This window comes from Ornithorhynchus anatinus, chromosome 7 (assembly GCF_004115215.2).
Source record: "Ornithorhynchus anatinus isolate Pmale09 chromosome 7, mOrnAna1.pri.v4, whole genome shotgun sequence".
NCBI lineage: Eukaryota > Metazoa > Chordata > Mammalia > Monotremata > Ornithorhynchidae > Ornithorhynchus > Ornithorhynchus anatinus.
Window position 1 is genome coordinate 10,858,983 of NC_041734.1, and position 16,292 is coordinate 10,875,274.

General features: G+C 48.2%; 1 protein-coding gene across 2 annotated transcripts in view; it reads left to right on the plus strand.

The window, feature by feature from the left end:
* Positions 1-1,157: 1,157 nt before the first annotated feature.
* The window catches only part of RB1CC1 (RB1 inducible coiled-coil 1), a 77,756-nt gene continuing 62,621 nt past the window's right edge, over positions 1,158-16,292 (plus strand). The window contains exon 1 of one of the 2 annotated variants that reach the window (XM_029069590.2): positions 1,158-1,508. The gene's annotated coding sequence lies outside the window, so the exon portion shown is untranslated. The remainder of the gene's footprint in view (positions 1,509-16,292) is intronic. The other variant, XM_029069589.2, reaches the window with a different exon arrangement.

Below are 16,292 nucleotides of genomic sequence, written 5' to 3' on the forward strand. Positions count from 1 at the left end.
GCCGGGCTGGTCTCTATCTGCTGCTGCCAAGTGCTTAGTCCAGTGTTGTGCACACAGTCAGCGCTCAATAAATAGTATTGAACGAATGCATGAACAGTTGGGCCGAGCTGGTCTCCATCTGCAGCTGAATTGTCCATCCCAAGCGCTTAGTCCAGTGTTGTGCACACAGTCAGCGCTCAATAAATACTACTGAACGAATGCATGCACAGTTGGGCCGAGCTGGTCTCCATCTGCTGTTGAATTGTCCATCCCAAGCGCTTAGTCCAGTGTTGTGCACACAGTCAGCGCTCAATAAATAGTATTGAACGAATGCACGCACAGTTGGGCCGAGCTGGTCTCCATCTGCAGCGTGGCTCAGTGGCAAGAGCCTGGGCTTGGGAGTTAGAGGTCATGGGTTCGTATCCCGACTCTGCCCCTTGTCAGCTGTGTGACTGTGGGCGAGTCACTTCACTTCTCTGTGCCTCAGTTCCCTCATCTGTAAAATGGGGATGAAGACTGCGAGCCCCAAGTGGGACAACCTAATTACCCTGTATTTACCCCAGCGTTTAGAACAGTGCTCTGCACCTAGTAAGCGCTTAACAAATACCAAAACCCCCCCCCCAAAAAAACTGTCCATCCCAAGCGCTTAGTCCAGGCCTCTGCACCTAGTCAGCTCTCAGTCACCACGAACGACTGAACGCAGACCCAACCATTCATTCCTTCATTCAATAGTATTTATTGAGCGCTTACTAGGTGCAGAGCACTGGACTAAGCGCTTGGAATGACCAAGTGGGCAACAGATAGAGACAGTCCCTGCCGTTTGACGGGCTTACAGTCTAATCGGGGGAGACGGACAGACAAGAACGATGGCAATAAATAGAGTCGAGGGGATGAACATCTCGTAAAAACGATGGCAACTAAATAGAATCAGGGCGATGTACATAGAGTCTCCCCGCCTAGAAATGGCCCTCCGTCGGGGGTGTCTCGTCCCCGCGTTCAGCAGGCCGTCGGAGGACCCCCGACCCCTTTAGCGGTCCGCCGGCCGGCAGGGGGCGGCGGGGCGCGGGTACTTCCGGTGGAGGCTCCGCGGGGGCGGCTCTCTAGCCCGGCGGAGGCTGCGGTGTCTATGGTGTCCCGGCATGCACCGCGGCGGAAAAGGCAGCCTCCACAATAACAAACCCGGCGGCGGAGGAGGAGGAGGGCGGCGCGGAGGAGGAGGCTTGAGGCGGCCGTTCCCCCCTTTCACCCCGCCCCTATTCCGACCCCTCGGGGTGGTCTAGAGCGGGACGGGTCTAGCGGGCGCCTTCGCGGCCCCTGGGAGGCTTTAAGTGCTTCTCTTTCTCCGCCGCCGCCGGGCCGGGCCGGGCCGGACCGGACCGGACCGGAGCGCGTCGGTTGCCGAGGCCGAATGGACGGTTGGTGGTAGCCGCCCTCGCCGCCCCTGCCGCCCCCGCCGCGGGAAAATGGTGTCGGGGGGCTCGGGGGGCTGCCGCTGCCGCTGCCGCCGCCGGAGGAGGAGGCGCTGCCCGGTGAGAGCGCGGGTCCCCCCTCCCCCCCCCCCCCCCACCCCCCCACCCCCCACCGCCGCCGGGCCTGCCGGGCCTGCTCGGGACGCGCACCCTCCACCCTCCTCATCGCTCAGTCCTATTTAGGGAGCGCTTACTAGGGGCAGAGCCCTGGACCGAATCGGTCACAGATAGAGACGATCCCTGCCCTTTGACGGGACGCACACCCTCACCCTCCTCATCGTTCAGTCCTATTTAGGGAGCGCTTACTAGGGGCAGAGCACTGGGCTGAGCGCTTGGAACGGACAGATGGGTAGCAGATCAAGTGCCTGCCCTTTGACGGGTCACACACCCTCATCATCCTCATCGTTCAATCCTATTTATTGAGCGCTTACTAGGGGCAGAGCACCGGGCTAAGCGCTTGGAATGGACAGATGGGTAGCAGATAGAGACAGTCCCTGCCCTTTGACGGGACGCCACACCCTCACCCCCCCTCCTCGCCCTCATCGTTCAATCCTATTTATTGAGCGCTTACTAGGGGCAGAGCACTGGACTGAGCGCTTGGAATGGACAGATCGCTAACAGAGACAATCCCTGCCCTTTGACGGGATGCACACCCTCACCCTCATCACCCTCATCACCCTCCTCGCCCTCATCGTTCAGTCCTATTTAGTGAGCGCTTACTAGGTGCAGAGCACTGGACTGAGCGCTTGGAATGGACAGATGGCTAACAGACAAAGTCCCTGCCTTTTGACGGGTCACACACCCTCATCCTCATCGTTCAGTCCTATTTAGTGAGCGCTTACTAGGGGCAGAGCACTGGGCTAAGCGCTTGGAATGGACAGATCGCTAACAGATAAAGTCCCCGCCTTTTGACGGGTCACACACCCTCATCATCCTCATCGTTCAATCCTATTTATTGAGCACTTACTAGGGGCAGAGCACTGGACTGAGCGCTTGGAATGGACAGATCACTAACAGAGACAATCCCTGCCCTTTGACGGCATGCACACCCTCACCCTCATCACCCTCCTCGCCCTTATCGTTCAATCCTATTTAGTGAGCGCTTACTAGGTGCAGAGCACTGGACTAAGCGCTTGGAATGGACAGATGGCTAACAGACAAAGTCCCTGCCTTTTGAGGGGTCACACACCCTCATCATCCTCATCGTTCAGTGGTATTTATTGAGCGCTTACTAGGTGCAGAGCACTGGACTAAGCGCTTGGAATGGACAGATGGGTAACAGATAGAGACAGTCCCTGCCCTTTGACGGGACGCACACCCTCACCCTCATCATCCTCATCGTTCAGTGGTATTTATTGAGCGCTTACTAGATGCAGAGCACTGGACTAAGCGCTTGGAATGGGCAGATGGGTAACAGATAAAGTCCCTGCCCTTTGACGGGTCACACACCCTCATCATCCTCATCGTTCAGTGGTATTTATTGAGCGCTTACTAGATGCAGAGCACTGGACTAAGCGCTTGGAATGGACAGATGGGTAACAGATAGAGACAGTCCCTGCCCTTTGACGGGACGCACACCCTCACCCTCATCATCCTCATCGTTCAGTTGTATTTATTGAGCGCTTACTAGATGCAGAGCACTGGACTAAGCGCTTGGAATGGACAGATGGGTAACAGATAAAGTCCCTGCCCTTTGACGGGTCACACACCCTCATCATCCTCACCATTCAATGGTATTTATTGAGCGCTTACTAGGTGCAGAGCACTGGACTAAGCACTTGGAATGGACAGATCGGTAACAGAGACAGTCCCTGCCCTTCGAGGGGCTTACAGTCTAATCGGGGGAGACGGACAGACAAGACCAGTAGCAATAAATTCATTCAATAGTATTTATTGAGCGCTTACTAGGTGCAGAGCACTGGACTAAGCGCTTGGAATGGACAGATGGCTAACAGATAGAGACAGTCCCTGCCCTTTGACGGGACGCACACCCTCACCCTCCTCACCCTCATCATTCAATAGTATTTATTGAGCGCTTCCTATGCGCAGAGCACTGGACTAAGCGTTTGGAATGGACAGATCGCTAACAGAAAGAGACAGTCCCTGCCCTTTGACGGGCTTACAGTCAATGGCAATAAATAGAATCAAGGGGAAGAACATCTCATTAAAACAATAGCAAATCGATAGAATCAAGGTGATGTACATCTCATTAACAAAATAAATAGGGTGATGAAGATATATACAGTTGAGCGGACGAGTACAGTGCTGAGGGGGTAGGATGGGAGGGGGGAGGAGCAGAGGGAAAAGGGGGAGAAGAGGGTTTAGCTGCGGAGAGGTGGGGGGGGGTAGAGGGAGCAGAGGGAAAAGGGGAGCTCAGTCTGGGAAGGCCTCTTGGAGGAGGCACCCCCCTCATCACCACCCTCGTCATCCCCCAGGCCTGGGGTCGCCGGATCCCCGGGGCGAGGGGGCGAAGCGGGCCCACATCACCCCACTAAGAATACTGATGGCATTTCTTAAGCGCTATGGGCCAAGCGCTGTCCTAAGCGCCGGAGGTGGGTGGGTAGGGGGGTGCTTTATCCCCATTTGCCAGATGAGAGAGGTGATGGCACTGATTAAGCGCTTACTATGGGCCAAGCGCTGTTCTAAGCGCTGGTTTTCATCCCCATTTTCCAGATGAGAGAAGTGATGGCTTTGATCAAGCGCTTACTATGGGCCAAGCGCTGTCCTAAGCGCCGAGGGTGGGTGGGCGGGGAGGGGTGTTTTATCCCTATTTTCCAGATGAGAGAGGTGATGGCTTTGATTAAGCGCTTACTATGGGCCAAGCGCTGTTCTAAGCGCATGGGGGGGGGGGTGTTTCATCCCCATTTTCCAGATGAGAGAAGTGATGGCATTGATTAAGCGCTTAATATGGGCCAAGTGCTGTTCTAAGCGCGCGATGGGGAGGGGTGTTTTATCCCCATTTTCCAGATGAGGGAACTGATGGCACTGATAAAGTGCTCACTATAGGCCAAAAGCTTTTCTAAGCGCTGGTATTCATCCCCATTTTCCAGATGAGAGAAGTGATGGCACTGATTAAGCACCTACTATGGGCCAAGCGCTGTTCTAAGCACTGGGGATGGGTGGGTTTCATCTCCGTTTTCCAGATGAGGGAACTGATGGCTTTGATTAAGCGCTGACTATGGGCCAAGCACTGCTCTAAGCGCATGGGGAGAGGAGGGTGTTTCATCCCCATTTTCCAGATGAGAGAACTGATGGCTTTGATTAAGCGCTTACTATGGGCCAAGCGCTGTTCTAAGCTCCGAGGGGGGCGGATGCAAGGTGATCAGGTTGTCCCACGTGGGGCTCCCAGTCTTCATCCCCATTTTCCAGATGAGGGAACTGAGGCATGGTGCAGTGAAGTGACTGGCCCAGAGTCACACAGCTGACAGGTGGCGGAGTCGGGATTAGAACCCGTGACCTGTGACTCCCAAACCCGGGTTCTATCCACTGAGCCACGCGACGTCTGTTTTCTTTTGTTTTCTTTTGCTGTCTGTCTCCCCGCTGCTAGCCCGTGAGCCCGTTGGTGGGCAGGGATGATCTCCATCTGTTGCCCAGTTGTCCGTTCCAAGCGCTTAGTCCAGTGCTCTGCACACAGTTAGCGCCCAATAAATGCGATTCAACGAATGTGGGATCGCCCAGAGACGAGGGCCCGGGCCTCCCTTTCTCCTCCCCCCTACCCAGCCTCTCACACCGCCCCAACGAAAGGGAGCCCCCTCGCTTCGCAGAAGTTGGGGCGCGATGGCGGAGGAAGGCCCCGCTTTTAGGGGGTCCGAGACCCGTCGAGGCGGAGGGAGCTCGGAAACCGCAGGAGCATTGGTGTCTTTTGTCCCGGGTCCAGAAGAAGTGAGAGATTCCGTGTAAAGTTACTTCGAGGAATGACTCAGCCTCTCCCAGGACCCGTTTCCACCCGCTCCCTCTTGTAGATGGCGAGGGGGAAGGAAAGGAGGGACTTGCACAACACTAAGCAAACAACCCAACTTGATTTTTTTTTTCCCGGTACAAATGAAGGGCCGGGAGCGAGGAAGAAAAACGGTGGGAGCTTTGTGGGGAGAAATAGCTCCAGTTTCTTTTAGGACATAGGCAGGGTGTGCCGCCTGTGGTTTCGTTTCCAGGGTTCTGCCCAAAATGTAAAAAGGGCAGTGTAAAAAGAGGGTAGGCTCAGGTAGACCCGATTTGACAACGAGTCACTTTACATTTTCGGGCATAACGTGCCCATGTAGCGTGTAATAACGAGGGTCGAATGTATGTAGCTTAGCAGCAGTGGTCATCTTCCGGTGCCTTTTTGTGGACTCTCCTGTTCCGTCGTCGAGCCGAAGCGTCGGTAGGGGTTGGGAGCTGTGGTGACTGGCCTTTTTTGAAAGGTGGGTGACGTCCCGTAGCCCTGCTTGCGGCAAACTAGGGAGCTGTGGGAGCTGACTGAATGTGCTCAGCTTTGCTCAGGTTAAAATTTCAGTGGCACAAACTGGGAAGGCCAAAGCGTTGCTAAAATCTTGGTGTAGAAAGCCCACTTTGCCTTTTCTAAAGAACAGTTGGAAGTGAAATGTAAACTTCATTCAATCGTATTTATCGAGCGCTTACTATGTGCAGAGCACCGGACTAAGCACTTGGAATGTACAATTGGGCAAAAGAGACATTCCCTGCCCAACAACCGGCTCACAGTCTAAACGGGGGAGACGGACAACAAAACAAAACAAGTAGTCTGGCTTAAATATCATCAAGATAACATGTTGCATGTCTGTATTTTTATTCTCCCTCCCAAATCTTTTCTCATACTTAATTTTCCCGTCAGATTTGACCTCACCACCACCAACTACCACCGCTCCTATCTCTCAGATCTGCACCACCTCAACCGTAGCATTATTCTTGATTCTGCCTTGCTTTCCACTTCCAGATTCAGTCTGTGGTCAAATCCTGTCGATTCCACCTCTGCCACATTTCCTCGATCCGCCCCCGGTCCTGGCCCCGGCACTTGTCATAGAGCAGCTTGAGCACTGTCGGTTTCCCTGGAGCTTTGGTGATCTCCCTGCCTCCAGTCTCTCCTCTCTCCAGTCCAATGCCTCGCTCTGCTGCCTCGATCACTTTTTTGAAATCATCATTCTGGACAAGTGTTCCCCCTCATCAAACACCTCCAGCGGTTGCCCATTCCTCTCTGTCGCTAACAAACTGGTGACGATGGGTTTTAAAGCACTCAACTCCCTCCTCCTTATCCTCTCTCTTGTCACTAACCCCATTTTGAACTTTGTTCTATTCAAGCCAAGCTATTCACTGTAACTCTACCCCTCCCTTCTGCCTGGAACTCCCTCCCTCACATCTGTCAGACCACTGCTCTGCCTATATTCAAGACCCTCCTGAAATCGCGTCTCTAGGAGGCCCTCCCTGATTAATTTTCCCCCTTCCCATCCTGATTCTCCCACAACTGCCGCGGTAACACCATCTAAGCACCTGGGGACTGGCTCCTCTTCCCCATAGCTCTTATGCACATATTCTGTTCTTACCTGTAATTTTAGCTTGTGTCCCTTGCTAGATTGTAAGTCTCTTGAGGGCGGGGAATCATATGTACTGATTCTGTTGCTCTGCTTAGCGCTTAGAGATACCTTGCCGCAGAAGCATTTATTGAACACACAGTAAGTGCTTAGTAAATGCTATTGATTGACATGGATGGATTATACAGAGCAGGGTTTTAATGTTATGTCAGTAGTTTTGGTAGCCAACAATATGTATTGAGCACCTGTGGGATGCAGAACAAGTCAGAAGTAGGCACCTAATGGCTTTTGATAATAGTGACTTCCGGTTAACTGGTAGTATTTTGAAATTTTTATTCCTATTGCATAAAGAAGATAGTGAAGGGAAAGCTGTAGCGTGTGTTTAGAGACATATTTTTGACATGGGCAGAGTTAGAGTTTTTTTTAATTTTATTTTCATGGTGTTTAAGTGCTTACTATGTGCCAGGCACTGTACTAAGCCTTAGGGTAGATACAAGCTAATCTGGTTGGACACAGTCCCTGTCCCACATTTTACCTCATTTTACCAATTGAAGTGATTTGCCCAAGGCCTTACGGCAGGTAAGTGGTGAAGCTGGGATTAGAACCCAGGTTCTTCTGACTCCCGGGCCCATGCACTCAGCACTAGGCCATGCTGCTCTCCTTGTACAGTGCCTCTGGTCCGGTTTTCATTGGAAGTTTTCAGAATGAATCACACTTACAAAATTGTCGTTTACTTTATTATTCTTGAAATATTCAGCAACTGCTGCATCAGTGAAGGTTTTGAAAGCTTTCCAGACGTGTTTTTACAAGACACAAAAGACACAGAAAAGGGTTCTCCTGAGTCTTACAGTAAAACAAGTTCAGCTTTCCTTTTGCCATTCTCTGAGATTAGGTTCCTGAAATTCCAGGGTTTAGGAGAAGGGATTGGTAACACTCAAAGCTTCTGGGATGAATGGGGGTTAGCAAGTCTGGAGGACCAGTTAACACCGAGTGGCCTCATTTGGCTCAGTGGTTTTCAAGTGGACTTTTTCCAAGATGCAGCCTCACACTCCCCATTTGCTAGATGGTACTTCTAGTGGGACAGTTTTGGGGTTTTTTTTAAGTGGTATTTATTAAGTGCTTATTATGTTCCAGGCACTGTACTAAGTGCTGGGGTGGATACAAGCGAATCAGGTTGAACAGAGTTCCTGTCCCTCGAGGGGCTCGGTCTTCATCCCCATTTTGCGGATGAGGGATCTGAGGTAGAGAGAAGTAAAGTGAGTTGTCCAAGGTGTCACAGCAGACAAGTAGCGGAGCTGGGATTAGAACCTTTCTGAACCCAGGACCGTGCTCTAGTCACCAGGCCATGCTGCTTCTCAGTTGACTGCAGCGGGAACACTGGAGGAGGGAAATGCAATCGAGGTCCCTTCCCCCTCCACCTGCTGCTCCCCTCCACAGATGACCCAGGGCCAGAAACCCCCCAAAGTAGAGGCTGGAGTAGCAGCGTCCAAAAGCCCCAAGTTAGGCTGTTCGGCAGTTTTAGGGGTGGGGCAGTCTCTGCCCCATCTTTTCTCCTCCTCTTCTTCCTCCACCTCCCTTGACACTCCCCTCCCCCCAGCGCACACACCGCTGTCTGTGAGGGAAATCATCTGCTCTCTTCACCAGTTGTATTTCCTTTTGTTCACTGCACTCAGTTGCTAAGAATTATACAGATTGGCAATTACCTGCTTTTTTCAAGTGCATATCTTTGCAGTGTACGGTCGTGTAAGGGACTCTTGTCTGGGAACGAGTTCGATGTGCCTGTGCTAGACAATCATTCAACAGCTCCAAGGACATTACTTTCCTTGCCATCTTCCCGAGCAGCCCACACACTTTTTGTTTTTTGGCCACGATTAGAGGCGATGTCGCTTCTTAGCCACGTGAACCACACTGGCCACTCTCGCCGCCGGGGCCAGAAGGGCAAGTAAAAGGTTGAACAACTTGAAATGGGAGAAAGTAGCGGTTACTTAAAGCCGGATATTAGGGTAGCTAAAATGTAATTGAGAATACTAAGCGTACTCAGTCCTGGTGGGCAGAGCTAGTTGGTGAAGGAAGCCTGTCTTTAAAAATCTGAAGGAAATGGGGTTGAATGAAAAAGACTGAAAAGAGATTGAGGGGATTTCTGTTATAGCATTCTCTTGTTTCGTCAGCCAAGAGATTTATAAAAAATCGATGCTAGAAACTAAAATATTTACTGGCAAGAGCAAAGAAGAGGTGTGTGCAACATTTGAATAAATAGATGAAATCCATTTGCTCAATTTGCAAAGCGGAAAGTACATTCACTCAGTTTGGGGACGCATGATAGGTAAGGTAAAAAGCCTTTAAAATCTGAAAACAGATAAAGTGAATCTATCCCCAATTACTCATTCCCTTTCTTGAAATACCGAAGATGCCAGCTTCTGGGATGAAAGGAATCAAGTGAATTGTCAAGCATTTCTCAATTGTTGCACTCATCTTATCAGCAGAATAAGATGTTAACATTAGCCTATTCTTCGGTTATCCTTGGAGTCTGAGCCCTCCATTCTTCTGCATATATAGAAATGTTCTGTGGGTGTGTGATTTTTTTTAAATTCTGAGTTTCGTGTGTGCGTTGAGGGGTATTCGAAGAAGGATTCTTGAAGTAAATGTGTTTCTTGTGAAAGATACTTCAATGTTCAGTGGCAAAGATTAGAAATCCATTCATTATTTTTTGTAGCAGCGCCAGTGAGCGTCCATCATATTCTGGAAAAGGGACTGCTGTGGGTGATAAATGACAGTTCAGTAGTAGCTAATCCTTCAGGCTCGTTGGGTTGCCAGAAGGAGATTACCAGAAAAGTGATAATAGTATTATGCACATCTTTTCCTGATTCTGAGACTATAAAAATGCCATTCATTTTAGATCCCTATTCTAAGTTATATTTAGGCTCTCGCTTTTGAGCTCTTTGACAGGTTTACTTTTTGAACTCTTCTAGTCTACATCTCACCTTACCCGGGATCATCCCCATTGGGTCCCATTTGATTCTGGAGAGATATAAGACATTTGATAACATTTAGACTTTTGTTTTGACCAAGTTAGTTTTTTGTTCTCGCAAGGATAAGTATGGTATTCCCTCTCCGTTCAATCTAACTCAAGTTCAGGCACCTCTGAACTCAAGTTCAGGCACCTCTGAGTTGTCCTTTAGTGGCGATTTGAGAAAGGTAGCGATCATAGCATGGTTTATCAAGTTTCCCATTATGATTGAACAACTAATCAAAACCAGCACAGGATCGCGAATAGTAAATACAGCAGCTCAGAAGCCAGTGTTTACCTGCGCTCAGCGTGGAAGGGGTTGTTGGTGGTACTTGGCCAAATGGTCCGAGTGGTCGGTCGTTTCGCCCACAGTCCTCAGTGGCTTGTTCAAGACCAAAAGATAACTGTAACCTTGGCATTATCCTCAACACTTCTCTCTCTTTCAACCCATATTTTTAGCCTGTCACCAAATCCTATCGGTTCTGCCTTCACAACATCTCTAAAATCCACCCTTTCCTCTATCTAAACTGCCTCCACGCTGATCCGAGCACTTACCCTATTCCGCCTTGAGAACCGCATCAGCCTCTTCACTGACCTCCCTCCCCCTCCACCGCCGCTCCCCACTCCAGTCCTTCCATCAATCAGTAAGTGTTTTTGAGTCCCTACAGGGTACAGAGCACAGAACAGGTGCTTAGGAAAATATAATATAAACAGTTAGCCTGCCCACAGGGACCTTGGCGGTGGGGCGAAAGACATTCGCCTCAATCCCACAGAAGTCTTGTATTTTGCTTCATGCAGCCTGGGCCAAGAACTGTGCTAAGCAAAACACTGGGGTAGGTGCCATCAATCAATCTGAATGGTATTCACAGAACATTTTACCAACCGCCCAGGAAAATGCAACACAGTAGGGCCACTCCACACGTTCCCACACTTCACTCTGCTTCTCGGATCACTTTTCTTAACAAAAAAAAAAAAATGGTCAGTCCATGTCACCTCCTTACCACTGGCTTAAAGCAGTCAATCAGCTCTCCCCGATCCAACCCTATCTCTGATTTTTTTTTTTCCTGCTACCATCCAGCCTGCACACCTATTCACTGCACCTTGATCTCACCTATCTCCATGCCGACCCCTTGCCCACGTCGTCCCTCCGGCCCGGAGCTCTTTCCCCTTTCTTATATGCTAGACCACCACTCTCTCCACCTTCAGAGCCTTATTCAGATGACATCTCCTCCAAGAGGTGTTTCCCGCTGAACCTGTCGTTTCTCTCCCTACTCCTTCTCCATTGCCTCTGCACTTGGATCTGCATCCTTTAAGTTCATGCCGTTCACCCCGTCCCCAGTCCCACGGTGCAGATCGGTAATTTATTTTAATGTCTGCCTCACCCTCTAGACTATAAGTTCCTTGTGGGCAGGGAACGTGTTTGCCAAGTCGTGTTTGTGTTGTACTCTCCCAGTACACTGCTCTGCTCATACTAAGCGCTCGATAAATATAATCGATTAAAAGCCCGAGCCTTCATTTTCATGTGGCTCATGTACTTTTCAGTGCGATGGTACAAATGAATTGCCTATGTTTAGCAGCAGTAGTAATGATAGTAATGCTATTTGAGCACCTATTGAATGCAGTGCTTTATACTAAGCACTTGGAAAAGCAAGATAGAAACCCAAGCCACTGTTTGAGAGTCTTTGAATGAGGTTCCCCTTTCTTAAGAATAAAACCTGCATGCTTGTAATCGAGCAGCAGAGCGGGGTGGCTGGAACGAAACATCCTTTGTTGGGAGTAATTGTTTTCAAGATGATGAATGAAACATCTCAACAGCTCTCTTTCAAGTTGTGAGTAATATGTATGGGGCGGATAGTAGGCAAGAGTAATCAGTTAATAGAAAACAGTGGTTCTTTTTGACTCTTCTTGACGGGCGAATGAAGTCATTAAAATTGATTTTGATTAGGAACAAACTCACCTGGTGTGAGCTGAGATATAAGGGGAGATGGAGAACAGTCAAACAGTGCTATATACTGAGCGTTTATTCTGTGCAGAGCACTGTACTAGGTGTTCAGCACTGTCCTGCAGTACAGTGAGGTGGGATGGAGAGCTTGGTTCATTTTGGGAGCAAACTCACCTGGTGTGAGCTGAGATTTAAGGGGAGATGGAATAGAACAATCAGCGGTATTTACTGAGCGTTTATGTGCAAAGCATTATCCTAAGCGCTTAGCACGGTCCTAAGTACAGTGAGGTGGGATGGAGAGCTTTGTTCATTTTGGGAGCCATGTAAAATCTAAGATCCCACTGGAGCTGAAGGGAAGAGCTGATAGAGAGGATTGAATAAGTGTCTCTTGTAACTTGAATGACTTTGTCCTCACCTAAAGTTACGGGTAGTGAGTTTTGACCCGCCAATGCACTGAAGAAATCCTCATGGAAAGCCTCAAAAAAAGGGATATCTAATGAAACCTTTTGTAAGGACCCAAGTGCAGAATGGCCAGTTTGGGTTCAGCTGGACTCATCCTGTAATAGGAGGCTCCGGGCAAGAATAGAGGCTTTGGCCCACATGGAACTCTTCATAATGAACTTTAGCTACCAGCGGGGACAACTGTGCCCTTAAAATGAGGTCGGGCCTTCCCAGATCCCTTGAGGTCCTGCCCCACGCTTCTGAGGTTTGGCTTTTGTTTGTTTGTTGTGAGGTGAGGGCGAGGCCTGTGAGGATTTCAGACGTTGCTGTGACTAGTGAACTACCGTTTGGCCACTTTTGCTACAAGGCTTTACAGTTGGTGCTGTGTGGAAGAGATCTCATCACTAATAAATAATTGGATTGGGGAGAAATTGAAAAGTGTAACCAATTGAGTTTACTACAAAAGAAAGCCTGTTAATTTTTCGGTTGACATTTTGGCAAAAACTGAGATAATCTTCCGCCTTGGCATTATAGAGATTTTTCTGCAGGCTAGCCCAGCCGACTAACTTCCCATTCCTTTAGGAAATCGATTTCTATTGTAAAAAGTTGCTGACTTGGGCTCTATATTGATGCCTTGACAGCTGTGTGAGAGAATCTGTGTGCTGAATATTTTAGTGCTGAATGATTTGGAAACTCAATCTATGTATAAGGTTTTAATTGAAGCAAGGGTTGCATTCATTTGGAAAAACATTTTAAGGCGGGTTGAATATCCGTTAGCTTCATGACCCATGGTAATTTTTCAGTTGTAAAAGCACCCATGTTAGGTTTGTGGCAGTGCCTGACTAAAGAGCCATCATCATTGATCAATATTTAATACATCTTTCTCCAGAGGGCAAGTGCCTGTGTTCATATTCTTTCCATTCTAATGATTTGAGCAAAGGAAAGGTCTAAAAAGATGGGGAGTCCCTTGGGATTCGGCCATTCTGAAAGAATATACATTTTTCATGGCAAGATCACCCCAGCCCCACGGTACTTGTGTAAATATTCTTATACTCTACTATTTCTCCTATCCATAATTTACCTTAATGTCGTCTCCCCTGTAGACTGTAAACTTCCTGTGAGCAGGGATTGTGACTACCAATGCTATTTATACTCTCTTAAGGGTTTGGTACAATGCTCTACACACAGTAAGCGCTCAATGAATGTCATTGATTGAAATGGGAATTTATGAAAGGACGGTGACCTCAGTATTTACCTTGGGGAAACTTTCAGTCTGCAACAAAATCAGTGCCTGGGATACTTGTTTCTTAGGGAAATGGATACTTCTCTCATTAGCCCTGGAAACCAAATACCCTTGTGGACACCCCAGTCACTCGCAGAATCTCCTGGGATCTTTATATGCTTTACCCTCTAGTTCCTCCAACTTTGGGAAAACCCTAGAGATTTTTATCTCCAGATTCCACACTCCTCCATGCTGAGAATCCACTTAACTTCTCTGTGCCGTTACCTCGTCTGTAAAATGGGGATTAAGCCTGTAAGCCCCGTGTGCGACTTGAACTGTGTCCAACCTGATTAGCTTGTATCTACCCCAGCGCTTAGAAGATTGACTGGCACATAGTGCCTGGCGCTTAACAAATATTGGCTTATTTTTTTAAAAAAGAAAAGCAAACCAAAAACCATACCAAAAACATTTCTTACAGTGCCTTCAGCACTAGATTGATCTACCAGAAGTACAGTGCCCCTTTCTTCAAAAACTGGCTATTTTATGAAAGGTGGAAGTTTGGGTTGGGCAGAGACAAATTTGTGGAGGCTAAGAGAGCTGACAAGTATTTCAAAAGTTTGCCTGTTGATTTAAGTGTTATAGACAATGCTGCCTGCTATTTAATTAGCCTGGAGTCCGTGACCACGATAAGAGGTAAAGGGTATCTTTCTGGGAACTACTCTGATTTGATTAGCAACCGGTGAGAGAGGTCCTCCTTCTGCTGAGCCACTCGCATAGATGCATTGTTTGGCTACTGCAAAGCTTATGGATTTTACCAGGTGAGCGTTGCGGGAATGCAGGTGAAAAGAGCTATACGTAAACCGGTATGAATGTATCGTTGTATATGTTTTCTTCCTTTTTACCCAGCTTACTTTACCGCAGGATAAAAGGGTTAAAAGGCTCAGAGGTCCATGGCCTGGTCCATTAGAAAATCCCAAACTGCAGCTCTTATATAAGGCAGTGTCCAGGCGATGGTCCGAATATGGGAGTGACGGTTGAAGTTTTAAAGACTGCCTGAATTCCTGGAGGAGCAACCTACAAGGAAATGGAGAGACTACCGTCATACTTCTCAGAAGGCCAGGACCTTCTAGAGTTGAAGTGAGAGAGAGAAAATTTGCTCCAGGGTCATGGAGCTTTTTGTTCGTTCAATCAACCAGTTATATTTATCTAATGCTTACTGAGTGCAGACCAGTGTACTAAACTCCTGGGAGAGTACCATATAACAGAGTTGGTTGACACAGGTGAGATGTAATCATATAGGGCTGACGGGTTGGTGGAGGCCACATGGATATTCTTTCCATATTAGCAAGCTCAAATACCTTTGGAGGGTAGATGAAAGACTTCAGAAATCATGATATATTTGTGTCAAAATTATCTGTTTAACGAAGTAAGTTTCCTTTGGTTTTTATGGATCCACTACTCATTCTGTATTCCCGGAGAAGTCACCTAAACTTTTGTTTGTGTCCAGATTTCCAATATATAAAGAAACTGAGGAAAAGTTTGCCTTAATTTCCTTGCACTTTTCGTAGATATTGCAGTAGCCTGCCAATTCAATTCTAAATGCACAGACCACTGCTCTCTCCCGTTGCTCCACAACTTGCTAGCCACGATTCTATTCAGCAGGGAGACTAGTGCTCCTGCTGCCCCTGGGGTGGTCCCAGCTCCTTCCTTTCATTCATTCATTCATTAGTATTTATTGAGCGCTTACTATGTGCAGGGCACTATACTAAGTGCTTGGAATGTAGAATTCCTCAATAGATAGAGGCAATCCCTGCCCATTAATGGGCTCACAGTCTAAACGGGGGAGACAGCATTGGAGCCTAGAGACCGCCTGTCCGCCGTGCAGTGGGACTGCTGCGCTTTCAATCAATTGATAGTCATATTTATTGAGCGCTCCCTGTGTGCAGAACACCATACTAAGCGCTTGGTAGCGTAAATATTACGGAGCTGGTAGACACATTCTCCACAAGCCTCTGCCTTTGGTGTCTCTTGGCGATGGGACTGCCAGATTCGGTCCCTAGAAAGGCTTCATTTGGGGTGGCTCCGTGCCATCCCCAAACTAGAAGCTCCAACAGTCTCTCGTTAAATCTTTTTGTTTCCTTCCGGGAATAATCGGGACTGAAATCTTAGCAGAATTTGGAATGATACCTTGAAGACGTTTTGTATAAGAAAATATTTTTTTAGAATCTAAATGAGTCGATGTTTTGGTTGAAAACAAGGGTATTTTTACTAACCATTATTTACAACATAACATAACTCCTGTCAGTGTATTTATCATCTGCAGAAACAAGCCCAAGGCTGTTAGGGCCTTTGCGGTGATCCTCCCTGCTATTTCACATAAATATTTAGAGTAATCACAATTGCCATCCCTTGTCTTCTGAGCTCAGGGGAGTAGACTGTTCTTGACGGTTACTTTTTGATGTGGTCTGCGTAAGGGGAGGAGGTGTCATGGGGGAGGAGTAGAAAGTTCAAGAAGCTGCTGCTAGTGTCTTTTGGCTACAGGGATATTGGAGATCCCTAGCACCCTTTTCACTGAGCAATGATTTTTTTTTTTTACCCCAGTAATTGACTCTGGATTGCCATGGGCCTACGGTAAAAGGAATTTTTCTAAAACTTTGTAATCTTGACAGACTAGGAATTCAGTTTCCATGCGTTGACTTTGCGAACAATT